A 13,024-nucleotide genomic window follows, 5' to 3' on the forward strand; every position below is an offset into this window, starting at 1 on the left:
TTTAGGCACACAAATCTCGACATATTTAGAATAAAAACTTCAATTTTTAAATTTAAAAATTCTCACACCCCATTCAAATGAAATGTCTCTGTGAGACAAACCAAATGACAAAAACATTAATTTGGCCTGAGCCCAAGTGAGCCCATAACATGCATTTAAAGTAAAAAGAGAAACTTTGAAACTAATTTTGGGAGATCAAATGAGCTCTAAATCTAGCAATTTAATACTCGAATCTAGTGCATCAATGAAACAAATCCAATGAGCCCAAGATTAATTAATTTCAACATCATTAATACATTCAAATACTTATAAGATATTGTCCAATCAAGGGAATCATTCTTGGTCATTCAATGAAATTGTTTAGATTCACGCAGTATTTACGGACTACACCGCTCTTAAAATCTATAATAAACTCGTTCTCTTCATGAAAGGGGGTTGGGCCACTATGAAAAGACTAAAGAGAGCTTCAAGTTCTTAAGTATTCTTGATCACCACAACCGGACCACTGTCAGGGGTCACAACTGTCATTGGACCACCATCACCCACCTGACGTCAATTAATTGTCGACGTCACGTTTACGTTTTTTGTGTAGGGTCATAGTCAACATTAAGCCTCATCGTCATGCCGATCCACTATCCCCATGCTGCCATCGTCATTTTACCACTACCACCGTGTTGAATCATTAATGCCAAGCCTCTGTTGTCATCATCGGACCACTGCCCTCACCACTATAGTGATCAACCACTATTGAAGTTTCAATCAAAATAACGGTGTTTGACTAATATCATTGCTCATGTTAAACCTTCATTGTCGAATCGTCATCGTCAAACCACTGTCTCATGGTTATTGCTACTACTGTTGTTTAATCATTGCTTCTTAGTAACCACTGCCATTGATAATGATGAATCCAAATCTCTGTCACATGCCCCATGTCCTATGTCTTCCATTGATGCATCCAGGTTGTTGTCACTTCCCTGATATTTTCTACCCCTCATCCTTTGAAAGACAAGTCAATTTCTCCCACTCTTATAATACTAATTTTTGGTGTTTAAGAGCAGACAAAGCCTTGTAATATAAATATGAATAGTGAAATTATTTCAACTAGGCTAGGTCCCTCAATTTCTTCCCTTTTGGGTTTTTGCATTAAAATGATTTGTGTACCTTCGATCAACTCTTCATTTATATGTGTGTGTTGGATTTTTGAAAAATGTTAAAGACGTGAACAAAACTCTATCGCAAAGAATTCTCTAGCACATCATAGTTTGGCGCCCTATGTGGGAAGGTACTCCAAACTTTGTAGAATCTATGACAATCACTAAATGACCAACAAATCTAATACTGGAAATAACGAAGCCTCTAACTCAAATACTCATCATTCTAATATAAAAGAGGTTGGTGTCTTAATCCAACAAGGAGGAATTCCATCATTACGTAGATGATAGATCTCAATACATGATAACCCCATATAATTGTGTCAATATTAATTATTATACTACACAAAGCTGAAGAATCTCATTTTTGGACTCATCCATTATACGCGCTTGGTCCTCCAAAAGTAGTAATGAATCAATCTTTGCTAGAAAGATTGTATTTGTGATGGAGATAAAAAGCAAAAGCTTCACATCCAAGACTTTACGTTTCTGTGAGGATATCTCGGCGAGCAATGTTAATTTCTGTATCACGAGCAACAAACAATATAATTATGCTAAAGATTCAAAGGCTCTAAAATATGTCACATACGTCTCGGGCCCACATTTTATGGTCCATTATTTTAAAGTATAAAAAGGATATTTTTGCTACTATAAGTATTATCCACCTTACTTTATAATTTATATATGTTAGGTCATATACGAGACCACCTCTTTTAAATGTCATCATTTTCTTGTGATGTGCTTTAGAACCCTTGGATCTTTAGGATGGGGCCAGTGTGGCGACCCCGTCAAAGTCATATGGTATCCGAAGACTTTACCCCGAGCACTTAGATGTTGGTTATGACAATTTTCGTTAGATGGTGTGTTGGGCTATGGCTGGAATGCTAGGTAGTGTTTTTGACGCCTTTGACTATAGTTCTCTACTGACCTATTTGTTATGGTCAAGTGTCACTTTGTTGCTTTTGGTGTGTTTGTGTGTGCCAATATTTGATATGCGTAGTAATATATTAAATCTGTATTCTGCAGGAAGTCATGTCATATATATGCACATTCACACAGGTAAAATAAAAATGGAGAGCATGTGATAATTTACATGCTAACTTTTATTTGCAAATACTGCTTAGCTCCCCCACTAAGCATGGTGAGACATGTTGCATGTAGATAGTTTTTTGTTTTAACATATTTTTGTGTAGGTTGAATCCTTTTTTTTTTATTTTTCTATGTACCTTTTAGATTCTTTATGAGACTCTTGTAGCAAAAATAAGCTCATATCTTAATTATGTTGTTATGTTAATATATAGATTTTGGACCGAACATGTATATGTGGAGTATGACCACTAATTTACTTTTCTAGGATATGTTGTCGACCAACGACACCCATCCTCAATATTCTTTTATTTGTGAGCCTTGTTTTTTTTTTTTTTTGTAATTGCTTTAGTTCAGTGCATTCTTTTTGGAATTGCTACTTGTCTAGGTTATCACAATAAATAAAATATAAGCTTTTCAAGGACCCTAAAAATTTAAAAATTTTCTACAAAATTTTAATAAAAAAAGATTCAAGATAATTAAAATATAGGGTTAAAATATTCCGAACTCTTAGAAACTACACTTTATTTGTTGCTTGGCCTTCATGTTGGTTTTAAAATGGTTTACATGGCATGTCTATCACCCAATCATGATTAATAAGGTCTTCATGTCATAGGATTGCGGTAGATAATTGTATCATGCTTGCATATACCTGAGAAGTCCTCGTGCTTCTTCATACCTGATTGGCCTAACCTAGATTTCTATTCCAGTAGTCGTCTAATGCATTTATGGTGTTAGATAGCTCCCGACCCAGACAGGTGTAAGTTCTTTTGTTTAGAGTATTCCCAACTTTGTAGCCAAACTTTCCTTTCTATTCCTATCACGCGACATCCTTTTCATTTAGTCGTATGATAAAGTTTCGTTCCTTTGACTTTGGGGTTAACGAGATCCTGTGAATGAAACAATTCATGGATTGCTGACCGTGGATCTCTAAACTTGTTAGTTCGACTACCTTCACGAACAGAGAGACTTAGGGTTCTAGTGGCTTGGGATTACGGGTTCATGGTTCCCTGACACGACTACATTTATCTTTTAGAATCACTCAACCCTTCCTTTTGTTGAGCCCCTTCAAGCCTTGTCACTTCTTTTAACTTTGTTGATATCATCTTGATGGCTCGATTACTGATAAGTTGCTGCCCATCTGATATACGGTGATTCACCCTCTACCTTGAATGCCAGTGAGCTCTGATGTATAGGGCATCCTCATCGAGATGACTTTGGTTGTTTCGTACGCTCTTTACGTCGATGAGCCACTAGCCATTTAAGACGTGAGAGACTCATTCTTTATCCTACGACTTAGCAAGAACTTTCAATGCATCGAGGAGTTCCTATACCAAATAACCATGCTTTGATGTCCTATTCTCTAGGTTCATGATAATATAAACAAAATTCTTTTTATCGAGAGTATTATTGGGACTCCCCCAAGATGTTATTAACGAGAGTGATACGTTCCTTTGGGAGACTATTGACCCCAGAGCAAAAATGTTTATTTTGATTCTCTGGTTATGGGTGACTTATGTAGGGATTTTCTTCAAGGATATTGCATTTCAAGGTACTTCGATCCGAGCCTATTCAGTCGTATATTCTCGACCCATAAGATGAGGATTACCATATATAATCCTTCCACTTGTTTCTTTTTATTTTATTTGTCTATTTATTGTCATATATCATTCTTTTTTATTCCTCTTCTCTTTAAATTATTTATATGATTATAGAAGGAGACTTATTCATTTAAGAAAATTATACAGCGTCATATAATTAGATAAGCTGACTACTCCAAATACTTTAAACATAACAAAAAAAACAACCAACACCATTAACACTCAGTCCCCACTCCCCACTCCCCACTTCCCTTTCCCCACTCCCCACCAGCTGACCAACGTCATCCAGCCGAGATGAGCCATCGCCATCATCAGCCACCATTATCAACTTGCATTCCCACAAATAGGCTGCCTTCGTCAGAACACCGCTACGGTGCTAGAATGTCGATGAAAAATTTATTTTATTTTCAGGTAAGTACTTTTTTTGTCTCACTCACTCACTCACTCACTCATCCATCAAATATTATTTATTAGTAAATTTGGATTTGAATCGAGAAAAACAAAAAAAGTTTACAACCACGTCACCACATTTTATTCTTAGTGATTCAAAAAATAAATAAATTATTTGAAGTGTTGCATAAATCAAATACTTTTACATAAACTATTTTTCACATACAGCACGGATTCAGGTAGATTAGTTTATTCGTATCACGTGTGCTAATAATTGTGTTTGTTCTGGGAAGGCGGGCCTTCACGGCCACGTGGAAGACAGGTTGGCGGTAGCGATGCTGTTCCTTGGGGCAAAGTATTCAGAGGATTCGACAGCCGACAAGACCACTGTTTTCATCCCCGTGAGATATTCGGGATAATTACCAAAAATTCAGTTAAATTGAGTGTTAGAATTAGGGCTGTCAAAAATGTTCATTGATGCATGTTCTATCCGTTAAGAAGTTTGTGTTCGATTTATTTTTTAAATTAACGAGCCGAACACGCTCATTTTAGCTCAAAATATCACTTTTATATATATATATATATATATATATATTAACTGATGAGTAGTATTTTAAAAAAAATTAATTCACTACAAGGCTACAAAGATTTATAATCAATTAAAAGCACTAATTAAGAAAATAGAATAAAAAATTAGATTCAAATGATGTTTTAATATAAATAATAATTTTTAATTCTTACCCCAATCCTTAACATCTTATGACAACATGATTAGGGCTGTCAAAACAACAAATTGTTTGTGAACAACTCGTATTCAACTCGCTAAGCAAACTAGCCGAATACGAACACACTTTTTGAGCTCGAAACATAAACGAGCCGAACACGAGCTTGAGCCTGGGCTCTCACGTGTTCGGCTTAAAACGTTATCACTACAAGATAGATAGATGAAAAATAATAATTTTCACTTGCCCAAAATGAGTGGCATATTGAACAGAAATCAAATAAAAATATTATTATGTTAAATTTGAGTCTTCATCCTAAAAAAAATGAAAATAATTACAATAAATAATAATTTATTTATATTATGACTAAAACGTATTTAAGAAAAGATTAATGTTACTTTTACCGAATTTTAATTTTGTTTCGTCTCTTTATATTTTACATTTGGAAAATGTACATACATACTACTAGATTTATATATATTCCTGTAAGAAATTTTATTCCAATAAAGAAATGATTATATGGTTCTAAAAGTGATATTTTTGATGTGAAATAAAAGAATTATATATATATATATATATATATATATAATATTATCACATCGAATATAAGGAGTTTCTAAACAATCTCATTGAATAAGAATAGAAAGCTCATGAGGTACTCTAACCGAGAATATGAAGTTTTGTTTCTCCAATCACACTTAGCAACCCAATTTGCACATTGGTTTCCTTCGCGATATGTAAATGACCAATTAACCTGCACAATTTTAAGAAGAGCAAATATTTTTTTTCATTTCAATAATAAGACTCCAAGAATACATTTTCTTCTTATTACAATATTTCCAAAGTTCCAAAGAATCCATCTCAATATCAATCAAATGCCATCCGCAATTAACGGCTAAAGTTAATGCAACTATAACAGCTTCAACTTCAGAACAAATAGGAGATATAACGATAGTAGGAGCAGAAAACCAGAAAATACATTTTCCTTCAAAATTACGACACACTCCACCATTCCAGTAAAAAATTTATTCCAACTTCCATTAATATTAATTTTAAGAAGGCCGAGCAAAAGTTTATTCCAACGAATTAAATTTTTAACAGACTTACAATAAGAAGGAATATCTATATTACTTTTAGCAAAGATGTTTCTTAGTTTCAAACCCAAAGGTTTTTTAAAATTACCAAAACGAAGTATATTATAAATCAAATTAGTAATGAAGATAAAACATGAATGAGTAGTAATCAAATTGTCATTATGTTTAGATTTATTCCTAGCAAACCAAAGGTACCAACAAACAATAATAGAAATAGAGGTAAAAAAATTTTTCTCACCAACATATCTCCAAAAGTTAAAGAAACCATTGATGGAAAAATTAGTGACATCATTCATCGACATATCACAAAAAGTGAAAAAATTACTCCAAACCTCCTTAACATAGGTACAAGAAATAAAAATATGCTCCAAATTATCTTCCGCTTGTTTACAAAAAAAACATCGAGAAGGAAGACGTAAACCTTTTAATTTAAGAATATCATCAGTAGGTAAGATGCGATGAAAAAGCCTCCAAATGAAAAATGACTGAGAAGCCTTAGTAAAAGAATTCCAAGCCCAAGATAAATCAAAACCATTGGAATAAGATAATGATTTAGCAAAAGTTTTAGAAATTGAAACTCCATAATTACCTTTAAAATTGATATTATCAATATCATTAGTAATAGGAATTTTTTCAATAAGAATTGCTTGATTATTCCCAACTAAACTACAAAGTTTCAGAAAATCCCAATGGCCATTATTCCAACAATTATTAATAAAAAAATTAATATCGAAAGGACCCAAATTTGAATAAGCCAAAGGATCATCTCCTATCCAACAATCATACCAAAAACTACAATTTCCTTCATTGACATCCCAGCAAATGAAATCTTCAATAGTACGAGCAACTTTAAGCATTTATTTCCAAATAAAAAAATCATTAGGTTTAAAAGTAGTAGAAAGGGGAAGATAGTTACCACAATATTTAGTCCTCAATAAATTGGACCAAATAGAGTTACCTTTACGAAAATTAAACCAAAGCTTCATGTAGTTGATGTGCATAAATTTTGTAATTGTAATGCTTCTAAATCCCAAACCCTCCATTATGAATTGGTTTGCACATTTTCTTCCAACTCATACAATGAAGTTAAGAATCTTTACCGGCCCAAAGAAATTTATTAAAACTGCTCTCAAATTTTTTAATTAATCAATTAGGAATTTTCATGAAAAATAACGTATATAAAGGTAAGGAAGTAAGAATACTTTTAAGAAGAGTAATCTTATCTCCAAAAGATAGAAGAAGGTTATCCCAGGACATGATTCTGTTATTGATCTTTTCAATAAGATTATCGAAAAGATGAACTTTTCTTTTACCTTTATCTAGATTTAAGCATAAATAAGTAAAAAGGCAAAGTCCCTTTATTGCACTTGGTGAAATCCTGGATCCAATTCTTCTTGATACTAGAAATTTTCTTGGAACAATAGAAATAACATTTATTCATATTGAAAGACATAACTGAAATGTTTTGAAAAATATCGAGTGCAATCCAAAGTTTCTTTATAGACTTCTTATTAGCATTGGTAAAAATAGCCAAATCATTAGCATAAGCGAGATGAGATGTTCCTAAATCACCTTTAATAGAATAATACATAGAAGGAAAATTATTAAATAAATTATTAAGATATCTAGACATATAATTAAAAGCCAGGATAAAAATCATAGGAGACAAAGGGTCTCCTTGCTTCATCCCACGAGTAGAAGAAAAAAAACCACATTTCTTACCATTAATCAATACATAATAGAAGTTCTTATGAAGAATTCTTTGAATAATAGAATAGGATCGATTATTAAAACCTCTAGCCTTGAAAATTTTCAAATTAAAATCCCAACAAATAGTATCACGAATAGTATCACAAATTAAAATCCCAACAAATAGTATCAAAAGCCTTCTTAATATCCATTTTAAAAATAATGTTTCCATTTCTACAATTCTTATCAAGATCTAAAATCATTTCCTGCACAATCAAAGCATTTTCCACAATAGATCTACATTTAATAAAGGTCGATTGATGCAAGGTAATCAAAATATTAAGATGAGTTTGCAATCTATTAACCACAATCTTAGAAATGATTTAGAAATTACGGTATTAAGACTAATAGGTCTAAAATCATTCCAACTATTAGCATTCACCTTTTTAGGAATAAGTACAAGATTAGAGGATTTAAAATACCTAGGAAGATCCCTTCCTCTAAAAAAATTTTGCACACAAAGGACAACATCATTTCCAACAATGTCCCAACAAGAAATATAAAAAACAGAATTAAAGCCATCAGGACCAGGAGACTTATTGCTATCAATATAAATAAAAGCATCTTTAACCTCAGAATGATCAGAAATAATGGCTAAATCAATTACAACCACAAGGTTAACATCATCAACAAATAAGTCATTATTAATAACAAAGAGGATGTCATCGTCATTATTAAATAAATTAAAAAAATAATCAATACCATCAGCTTCAATTTGTTCAGGAGATTGAAGAATGTTACCATTATCATGTTTAATTTGCACAATATAATTTTGCATTCTTCTCTTTTTTATTAAAGCATGATGATAAACAATATTTCTATCCCCTTTCTAAAAAGGAAATACCAGTAGTTCTTTGTTTATAATATGCTTCTTCCATATTGATAGCAATAGTATATCTCTCATGGGCAGCTAACAAAGAAGAATAATCAATTCTATCATAAGTATAATCCTCATCAAGACAATGAAGATCATCTTCAGCTAACAGAACAGTAGTATGCAAATTCCAAAAAATATTCCAATTTCAAGTTCTAAGATTAATAGCCAAATTTTTTGTAATCTCCAAAGTTTACTAGCAGCATTACCAGAGCGGTTAGTATACCAATTATCTTTAACAAATTGATAAAAGGATTTATGCAAAATCCACATATTAAGAAATCTAAAATGATAACTAGAATTACTATCATAATTCTTAACAAAAAGTAAAATAGGTGTATGATCTGAACAAGCAAAAGGAAGATGAATTACAGAAGTAAAAGCAAAAGTATTAAACCAAGCATTATTAACTAAAAAATAATCAAGTCTTTCAAAAACATTTCCTCTATGCCAAGTAAACATATTACCAGTAAAACCAATATCACTAAGACCAGCCCTCTGAATAGCAATGTTGAGGTTATCAATTAAATTCTTGTTAGGATAATTGCCGCCCTTTTTTTCCTTAACAGAAAGAAGAGCATTAAAATCACCCCCAACAATCCAAGGATTATTTCCACAATCTTTAAGATGAAAAAGGATATTCCAAAAATGAGTCCTAGCAAGACTAGAACAACCAACATAAACAATAGTAGCAAAAAAACAATAATTATCCCAAGTAAGAGTTAAATGAATAAATTGTACGTGATTAATAATCACCTGGACATTAATATGTTTATCCCAAAAAAATCATATCTTATTAGAACAATTAGCCACAAAATTAAATCTTTTAAATTTATTTAAAATTCTAATATTCTTATTAATGTCCACCATAGGTTCTAAAATTCCAAAAAAAAGGTAAATTATGCGATCTAATAATATTTCTTAAATGATTAGAGACATTTAAATCAGCAATGCCTCGAATATTCCAAATAAAAAATTTAAACATAAGAAAATGATTTTTTACCCATGGTGATTCTTGATGGCTGGGTTACAAGAACCTATTTACCTTTCCTGGATACAGAACAGTAGCAGTATCTTTAATTCCTTTCAGTTTTTTCCTGACGGATTTAATAGAAAGTCATTCATTTACCATGTCTTCCTTTGTTGTTGCCAATTTATTGGCCAATTCTTCCTTATCAAGCAAATTGATAGAATTTCTGTCAACACTACACTCAATAACAACATTAGTAATAGGAAGATCATAAGTAATATCATTTATACCATCAATATTTTTATTTAACAAAACTGTGAAACTCTCATGAGAAGAATTAGGTTCAATATCAATATTAGCCAAATCTTTATGAGAAGATAAGTGATCTTGACTATCTTGAACCACGAAAACCTGATTAGCGAGCTTTTCTTGCTCAATTAAAACATTTGAAACACAACCATTATTCGACCCATTTGAGGCTTTAGAACGCATTTGCAAATTCATTTCATTAGAATGTATTGTCTCTTTCGAAACATTAGAAATACCATGCATATCAGTTTCAGTAGAAAGAAGAGGCATACTAGAAGACCTTTGCGCATTCACCTCCTTCGGCACATTAGAAATATGAGATGTGAAATTCTCATTTGGCACATTCATCTCAATAGGCACTCTAGAAAGAATGGGCACATTAGGAAGAATAGACACATTTCCATTCGATACATTAGAAGGAATAGACATAATAGTTTCCTTAGAAGGAATATGAGAAAGCAAGTTCTCTTCCATCACCATAGAATTTGAAGGAATAGGGACTTCAGAAGAAAAACCAACATCATCATTAATGTATTCTTTCCCTTTTTCCATAGCAATTTTAGGAAGGGAAGCACGTTTACCGGCTTCTTGTCGTCATTCAGGATGCGCAAAATAGCAAGAATTAAAGTTATGGCCAAAAAATACGACAATGAGTACAAAATTTAAATTTTCATAGACAAAACACTTCACCTATACATGAATGAATGTAAAAAATAAATTAAAGGTGCTAGATTTGTAAATATATAAGAGTTAAGTGGTATTTATGTAAACGAAGCATGATATAATAAGTCATCCTAAATATCAGCTAATCCTAAATTGCTTAATTAAACAAGTATTTGGATAGAAACTGAGAAATTGATTATGGATCAGTCGAATATAGCAAATTTATAGCTGAGAAGGCATAGTCATTTTCCTTAAATATTTTTTTATTATGGTGCTGTTTATATAGACATTGAATTCCCTTTTGTTTTGTCCATGAAATTGTACCTCATTGGTAGAGCTAGATAGAAAGAAGGAAAGAGATGTGCTAAAGGAATAGAGAGGAGAGAGGGATGATCTTTCTAGTTAATTCACGCTTACAACACCTTTTAGAATGTTGAATGTTGTTTTATTAGTGGATTCATGCCGAATGATAGAGTAAGTGAAGGAGATGTAACGAGCGAGTTAGAGAACATTCTCTTTATATTAACTCGTCCCTCTTATAACGGGGTTTAAATCTTAGAGGAATTGTTAAGTGAAATGTCGTCCTGTCTTGGGATCTTTAATTCCTAGAGCTTGTTGTCTATGGCCACAAACATCAATATTATATTATTCTGATATTTTATATTATGTTGTCGCCACATTAATCCTACACTGTCTCTTTTTTGGTCACATCAAGCGTTCGGTTGGCAACTCTACTGAGGGTTCACCTTCTGGGGCGTTCTCCTCGTGACAAGTAGGTTGTTATTTTCTTGGTTATATATTATCATATCACTATGGAGTGTCTTTCGGTGAGTTGATGAGGTCGTTGAATGATTCAATCAGATGACGTACGTCTAGCATCCCCCAATGTTTAGATACTCGACCATTTGCACTCAATGGCTCAAGCCAAATTGGTATACATTAAAGTTTATAGCTTCTAGTCAGGCCATCTTTTCTCAAACTAGGCTTAGGCTTTGAAGGGGGCTCAAGGCCCATTATGTTAGGCCGAATCCAATTTCTCTCCACTCATTTCGTCAATCCTACAAATATAATAATAAATAAAGATTATTATATTAATGATAAAAAAAGGCATCCAAATTCCATTAAATTTTGAAATAATTACATTTGATTATTTTATTTTATTTTATTTGATGGAGATTTATAAGATTTTCAGCATTTTCTTCATAACAGAACTATAAGAAAATGCAATCAGAACATTAAAAAAAGAAAAATTCACATGATAAAGAGTACCGCAAGTCAAATTCGAAAAATATATTTCTACAACATAACATTAATGATATAGCTTATCAAAGATTTTTTCTGCCCCACATGATCTGATCTCTATTCTATGTCTGTATAAATAACTATGGTTAGTAGAAAAAATTACAATTTTGTTAATGAATACAAAATATTATATAAATTTAGTTAAAATCTCCCACTCTTTATCAATTTGTGATTAAAACTGAAAAATTTATTTCATACGGACACCATACGCAAAGATATATACGGTGTATAATCTATATCGTCCATCACAACATCACAACAAAAATGTATGACGGTGGGCCTTATTTTGATTTTTTTTTTCTTTTAAAAAAAATTTAATGTGATGGATGATGAAGATCGCACACCATACAGAATAATTTGTCTTACAAATTTGTCTCACAACTAGGGTAAAACCCATATATATATATATATATATATAGTGATAACTTATTATCTTATTTTATTCTGATTTAATTTATTTATTTTTAATTCTTAAGCCTAAAACTAATCTGATCCATAATAATAATGAATGGTCATATATCCCCATTAGATGATTGATTACTTTAATATTACACTCTTCTTCAAACATATTAAACAATTTTAAGTTCCTTTGTAATTAAATTTTGATCTACGCTAATCACGATTACAATTTGGCCAACAATATTACTTTACATTTTATTTGGCTGCCTTTATATGAAAAATATGCAAGCACGAATCTTAAGGAAAACGAATGACTCGAAAGAAAAGAACAACCGATCGGACATGCTTGTTGATAGACTGTATTGGATGCTAGAGAAGAAGACATTTGGATAGCTACTGGAAGAACGTGCTAAAGGATTCCCCACAAAACAATGATCGGCTCTCTGACCGATCGACGACAGATTACTCAGCTTCATATCAAGCACTGACTTGGACAATGCAAGGCAAGTGATCGGTGAACCTCTTACCGATTGAATCAATCCACCATTTTTATCATATTAAAACCTCTATGTAATTACTAAAATGCCCCTTTAAAAGCTAATGGTATGGGAACTGATATGTAATTTTGTAAGACTTGAGCCTAATCATATAAATAAGGGGTTAATATCATGAATAAAGGCTACACATCCTTACTATTCTCTATTGCACTCTTTC

Source organism: Phalaenopsis equestris, unplaced genomic scaffold, assembly GCF_001263595.1.
Source record: "Phalaenopsis equestris unplaced genomic scaffold, ASM126359v1 Scaffold000251, whole genome shotgun sequence".
In the NCBI taxonomy this organism is placed as follows: Eukaryota; Viridiplantae; Streptophyta; class Magnoliopsida; order Asparagales; family Orchidaceae; genus Phalaenopsis; species Phalaenopsis equestris.